The sequence below is a fragment of the Onychomys torridus genome, chromosome 14, assembly GCF_903995425.1.
Source record: "Onychomys torridus chromosome 14, mOncTor1.1, whole genome shotgun sequence".
NCBI lineage: Eukaryota > Metazoa > Chordata > Mammalia > Rodentia > Cricetidae > Onychomys > Onychomys torridus.
In genome coordinates, this window is record NC_050456.1 from 46,819,648 (window position 1) to 46,827,393 (window position 7,746).

Sequence of the window (7,746 nt, forward strand, 5' to 3'; positions counted from 1 at the left end):
GGGCCATAAAATTATAAACTGTGTGTGTGGCATCTAAGTATTTGTCTTTTTAAAAAAATGTATGTATACAAGTGTTTGCCAGTTTGTATGTATGTATATCATGTATGTGCCTGGTACCTAAGAAAATCAGATGAGTGCATTAGACCTCCTGGAACTGGAGTTACAGATGGTTGTGAACCACTGTGTGGATGCTGGGAACCGAACCTGGATCCTATGCAAGAATAAGTGCATCTTTGAAAAGTAGGTGTTGTTGTTGTTGTTTAAATGGATATTGCTGAGTGTTGTTTTAAAAAGTAAGAGGAGGGGCTGGAAGACGGCTCAGTGGTTAAGAACACTGACTGCTCTTCCGGAGGACTTGGGCCAATTCCCAGCACCCACATGGTAGCTCACAACTATCTGTAATTCCAGTCACAAGGGACCTGACACTCATAATGCACATAAAATAAAAATAAATTTTAAAAAAGTAAGAGGGGGCTAGAGAGATGACTCAGTGGTTAAGAGGGCCCACAAAGGCCAGAACAAGGAGTTGGATTTCCTAAGAGTGGAGTTACAGAGTCACCATGTAGATTCTGGGAACTGAAACTGGGTCCTTTGGATGAGCAACCATTAATCTTAACTAGAGCTGTCTTTTCAGGCTCCCAACTATTTTATTGATTAATTGATTGATTGATTGATGATTTTGTTGTTTGTTTGGGTTTTTTGTTTTGTTTTTTGTTTTTTGTTTTGAGACAGGGTCTCTCTACGTAGCCCAGGGTGTCCTGGAACTCACTATGTATACCAGGCTGGCCTCAAACTCACAGAGATCCACCTGCCTCCTGAGTGCTTGAGATAAAGATGTGTGCCACCATGCTTAGCTATACAACTATTACTTTTTAATAGGTTTATTTATGTGTATGGGTATTTTGTGTACACATATGTCTATGTGCCATGTATGTGTTTGGTGCCTGTGGAGGTCAGAAGAGGGCACCCAATCCCCTGAAAGTGGAGTTATGCACAGCTGTGAGCAGGCATGTGGGTTCTGGGAACTGAATCCAGGTCCTTTGCAAGAACAAGTACTCTTAACTGTTGAGCCTTCTTTCCACCCACAATTATTACATTTTAAATGAGTTTTAGGTCTAGGTGTCCAATTTGCAGCTCCTAGGCTATAAATAGGAATGCAGCCCAATACATTTTTAGATGACATATCAAAATGTCAAAAGGTTGAACTGATAGAATAGCCACAAAGTAAAGAAATTACAGGATATACAGGATTGAGAAACTGAAAAATCAGAGCTTATCACTATGAAAACTAACAACAGCAAATAATAGAAACAACAGCAAATAATGAACAACAGCAAATAATAAAAGGAGCAAAGGACCTACAACAATTATAACACAGCAAGTAGTAAGTACTTATGTGTCAATGACAATTTTGAACGTAAATAGAATAAATTCTCCAATTTAAAGATCAAGAGGTCCGGGGAGATGGCTCAGAGGGTAAAAGCTCTTGCCATGCAAGCCAGACTGGGGATCTGAGTTTGATCTCATGGTAAAGGACTCTCAAAACTTGTCCTTTGACCTCTACACACATGCTATGGCATGTATATGAACCCCCAAACCCCTGTATGTACACACACACACACACACACACACACACACACACACACACACGTAAATGAAAATTTTAAAGCCATGAAATAGAGGAACGAATGCATAAAAACACAGGATCCAACAATATGCTGCGTACAAGAAACTGACTTTACCTATAAGGACACAAAGACTGAAAAAGTGAAGATAAAATATTCCATGCAAATGTAAATGAAAACAAAAGCATGAACAGTGTATTTATATCAGATATAACAGGCTTTAAGTAAAAAATCATAAAAAGACAATCATTGTATAATAATGAAAAGATCACTGAAGGACATACATACAACTAATACTGGAACACATCCATACAGCAATTATTACATCTAAAGAGGAGACGCTGCACTCCAGTAACAGTTTCAACACTCCACTCACAGGAAAGGGTGGGTCATTCACACAGAAAATAAACTTTGCCTTTACACTACACTCAAAATCAAATGGGCCTGAGAGATGTTTAAAACACCCCACTGTGAGGATATATACACATAATTTCCCTCAGTGTAAGTCTTCTGATTAGGTCATATGTTAGTCTACAAAAGAGCCTTAATGTTTTAGATACAGAATCATCTCAAGTATCTTTTACGATGACAACGGTGTATATAGAAACCAACAGAAGGCACTTCAGAAATTTCAAATACATGGAAATTAAACACTGTATTAATGAACAGCTAGTGTGTCAAGGAGTAACAAGAGAAATTAATTAAAAAAAATATGGGAATGAATGGAGTAGAAATACCATATACCCAAACCTATGGTACATAACAAAAACAACTCTACAGGGGACATTTATGCCAATAAATACCTACACCAGAAAAGGAAAAAAATCACAATTATGCAACCAAGTATTGAATTGAAAGAACTAGAAAGTAATTAGTTAAAAATACAACAGATAATATGCTTCTTAAAGTACACAAAATATTAATGAAGCAAAGAGCTGTCATTTGAAAGAATAAAAACTAAATGAAAAAACAAGAAGAGTCAAAATCAGATTTAAAGGTAGACATGACATCCAATGCCAAAAAGGATGAGTTGTGTGCTCAGATTGGCTAATTTGAATAAATGATAGATTTCTATATATGTACAACATGCCAAGATAAAATATCTGAAAAGAAGTAGTCTTAGGACCTGATGGCTTCATGGATGAATCCTACAATGATTTAAAAATGATGAATACTTCTCAAACTACCCCAGAAAATTGAAAATCAGGGAAATGAATCCATGAGACCAGCATTCCCCAATACCAAAGCCCAACAGAGACATATAACAGCAAGACAAAAACAATACAGGTCAACAACCTGGACAAAAATATTTGAAAAGATTCCCATTAGTAGCAAAGTGAATGACACAGTCCTTTAAAAATATCCTCACTGTAACCAAGTGATACTCATCTCATAGATGCAAAGATTGTTTAACCTATATAAAACAATAATATATAGTAATACAAGACAGACACTAGAGGCAGGAAAAGTAGTTGACAAAATTCAACAACTCCTCATGATAAAAATTCTAAATAAAATAAAATGTCGAAGACATGCATTTCAAGATAATAGAGTCAAAGTATGATAAACCCACAGGTACCATCACACTAACTGAAGAATAAAATAGAAAGCTTTGTAAAGATCTGGAATAAGCTATGGATGCTATTCTCCATTACATCTGTTCACTTTAATATTGAAAGTTCTAGCTGGAGCAATTAGTCAAGAGAAAGAAATAAAACTCAAGCAGGAAAGAAGTCAGGCCAACTTTCCCTGTTAGCAAATGGCATGATCTTACACAAAGAAAACTCTGAAGATGCAACCCCCCAAATCTATTAGAACTAATTCAGTGAAGTCACAGGATACAAATCAACATACAAAAATCAAGTTTCATTATTCTTTTAAAATTTTTATTTACTTTTCCAGTGTTGGTGCCCAAACCCAGAGATTTGCCTAATATAGTCAAAGACTTTATCTCTGACATATAGTATATACATAGAATATATGATGTATAATAGTTGTCCCCACCTTTTTTTGTTGCTAAATATATACAATTTTCACCATTTTATCCATTTGAAAGTACACAATATAGGGTTTCTATATACTAAAAATGAATTCTCTAAAAAGGACATTGAGAAAACAGTCCTGGGACTAGAGAGATGGCTCTGTGGTTAAGAGAACTACTTGCTGCTCTTGTAGAAGACCCGGGTTTGGTTTCTAGCACCCACATCAGACAATTCACAATGACTTGTAATTTCCGTTCCAGGGGAATCTTCTGGCCTGCAAGGGCACCATACAATTGGGTACACATATGAATAAATAGGACCACACATGTACATATAAATAAATTTTTTTAATGTTTAAAAGAAAACAATACCAGTTATAAATAGCTACAAAACACTCAGGAATAAATATAACCAAGGAGATAAGATTTTTACACTAACAAGTATAAAATATTGATCTGATGATAGAAATTAAAAATAATTCAAATAAATGAGAAGATAGCCTTATTTGGTAGGAAGAATTAAAATATTGTTAAAATATCCCTATTACCTGAAGAGAGGATTAAATGCAACTGGTATCAAATAATCAATGATATTTATTTTTCACATAAACAGAAAAAACAAAAACCTAAAATTTGGAGTCATAAAAGACCCTAAATTACCAAAGGTTCAAAAGAAAAACACTGAAGGTATTACACTATATGAGTTCAAAATACGACAAATCTATAGTGACCAACACAGCACGATCCTGGCATAAAAATAGCCACATAGACTAGTAGAACAGAACAGAGAGCCCAGTAATAAATCTATACATCTACAGCCACCTCATTTTGGATAACACTGTTAAGGATGTAAGTTGGGGGAAAGAACATTCTCTGTAATAACTGATGTGAGGGCTGGTGATGGCTTAGTGGGTAGAAGTGTCTGCTGCCAAACCTAAGGATCTGAGTTTGATCCCTGGGACCTATCCAGTGAAAGGAACACAATTCCTGACGTTGTCCTCTGATCTCTACACTGTATGCAAATGCAAACACACGCACGCGCACGCACACACACACAATGTAATGAAAACCTGTTGCAGACAAATGAAACTGTGAGTATTTGGGGAAAAAATAACATTAAGAAAAAGGAGGCTGAACTATGTAACTACTACAAGAGAAAGGATAGAGGAAACATTTTGCAACAGTATACTAGGCAAAGACTTTTGAATAATAGAGAAAGAAAAAATTATAGAACAGGAGAAATATGTGAAGACTGTACATCTGACAAGATTAACCATCCAGAATATATAAACAACTCAATTTGATAGCAAGACCCAAGTAATCCAGTTAGAAACATGGAAAGGACTTGATTAGATATTCAAAGGAAGATCTGAAAATGGGCAACAGATATGTAATAAGGCAGATAAATGAAAATGAAAACCACAATACGATATAGCTCACCCAAATAGACTGGCAGTTATCGAAAAGACAAAAGACAGTAAGTGCTGGTGGACACATAAAGAGAAGGGAACTCAGTATTAGTAGGAATGAAAACTAGTAAATCTATTACTGGAGAAACTATGGTGTTCCTTAAAACAGGAAGATTAGAGCTGTTGAGATAGCTCAGCAGGTTAGAGTGCTTGCTGCCAACACTGATGACTTGAGATTGACCTTTGGAATTTACAAGGTGGAAGAACTGCCACAAGTTGTCCTTTCGATACCCCTCCCCTAACACACACACACACACACACACACACACACACTCACACACACACAGAGACACACACACACACACACTCACACACACTCACACACACACACGCACACACACACACACACGCGCACACACACACACACACGCACACACACACACACACACACACACACACACTCACACACGGTGGGGGAGAACAAATGTTTTAAAAAAAACTAATAAAACTAGGAAGATTAAAAAAAGAGGACATGAGATCAGTATGTTGATGAGGTATCTGAACTTCCAGGTTCATTCTTTGTAGTTAGAGTTGTCCTGCCTGGCCCACAGTCAGGACAAACCGCTCTTACCCGCCAGTCCCACAGCCGCTCAGACCCAACCAAGTAAACACACAGAAACTTACATTGTTTAGAAACTGTATGGCCGTGGCAGGCTTCTCACTATCTAGTTCTTCTATCTTAAATTAGCCCATTTCTATTAGTCTATAAGTTGCCACGTGGCTCGTGGCTTACCGGTACCTTATATCTCACTTGTCATGGTGGCGGCTGGCAGTATCTCTCTCCTCAGCCTTTCACTTCCCAGAATTCTCTTCTCTGCTTGTCCCGCCTATACTTCCTGCCTGGCTACTGGCCAATCTGTGTTTCATTTATTAACCAATCAGAGCAACACATTTGACATACAGAACATCCCACAGCAATAACTAGTCACAGATAACTAGCCAAGGCAGAGAACAAGCTAGGTGTTCAATGACAGATGAATGGATAAAGATGTGAAATATGTGCATAATACAATATTTAGTGATAAAAAGAAAATCCTGCATTTGAGTCACCATGACGAACCTTGAAGGTACTATGTAACATGAAATGTTAGATACAGGAAGATGAATTCCACATGATCTCACTCATAAGTGGAATCTAAAAACATTCTCATATAAGTCAGAGCAATTGTTAACACAGACTGGTAAGGGAACATGGAGGTGATGTGGAGAGTTAGTAAACAGCTGTAATTGGATAGGCAAAAGATTTGCCCTTCAAGTGTACATCATAGTGACTATAGCTAACAGTAATGTAATTTGAAAATACTTGGAAAAGTAAATGCAGAATGCTTTTAGCACAAAGAAATGGTAAATATTTGAAGAGACAGATATGCTAATTACTCTAACTTTACCACTATACAATTCTATATTATCAATAGCAGACTGTATATACCCAATAATTGTGTCAGTTTTCTTTTAACCAACATCAAATAACTTAATATTATTTTAGCAAAACTTTCACTTTCCTTATCTAGCAGCATTTTCTTCTTTTTAAATGTAAATCATTCTATAAGTTTGAATTTTTTATTAAAGAGAAAATTTGATACTTTCTTTACAAATCAGAAACCCCTTTTGTAGTTGTTTCTGGTTTCCTTTATATCAAATAAGCAACCATATAAGTTAGTCATGACTTTCTACATTTGTAAATTTTCAGTACAGGCCTGAGAACTTCTCCACCTTCTATCAAAAGATCATGTGGGTGGTGGTATGTATTGGGACCCTCAAGAATGAATGAACACTCTATCTTATAGTAGAGAAAGTTGGGGGATGTGATGATTGATCTTAATTGTCAAGTTGACAAGATTTAGAATCAGCATGAAAGCAAAGCCCAAGGGGAGGTCTCTGAGAAATTCTCTAATTAGGTTGTAACTGGAGTATTCCTGTGTCCACTCGGCTCCTGTAGCCACTCAGGTCCAATTAAACACACAGAGACTTATATTACTTATAAACTGTATGGCCATGGTAGGCTTCTTGTTATCTGTTCTTATATCTTAAATTAACCCATTTCTATTAATCTGTAAGCTACCACGCAGCTCGTGGCTTACCAGTATCTTACATCATGCTTCTCCCTGTGGCAGCTGGCAGCATCTCCTAACCCAGCCTTCTTCCACCCAGCATTCTCCTCTCTCCTTGTCCCGCCTATACTATCCTTCCTGCCTGGCTACTGGCCAATCAGCGTTTTATTTATCAATCAATCATGGCAACATATATTCATAGCACACAGGACATCCCACAGCATAGGGTAATTGAGGAGGGAAGTCCCATTATAACTTGTTAGGTTCCTGGAGTGAAAAAGCAGAAAGTTAGCTGAGTACCACCCGTGTTTCCTGACTGAAGACACAATGTAACCTGCTGCCACAAGCTCCTGACACTATTACTTCCTTACCATGATGGACTGCTTTCCTCAAACCAATGAGCCCAAATAAACACTTCCAAAAGTTGCTTTTGTCTGTTAATTTGTTTCTGCAATGAGGAAAGTAGCTAATTTAGAGGGTCTGGAAGAAGAGTCCACCTAACTGCTAAGTTATCAAGGAACTAGCTTTACCCAGGTCCATTCTCCTACAACCTCAGCCCACTTGGTAAAGATGCAGTTAGTGGATCCCCATCTTCTGGGTGAGTAGCTAACTAAAAGAGG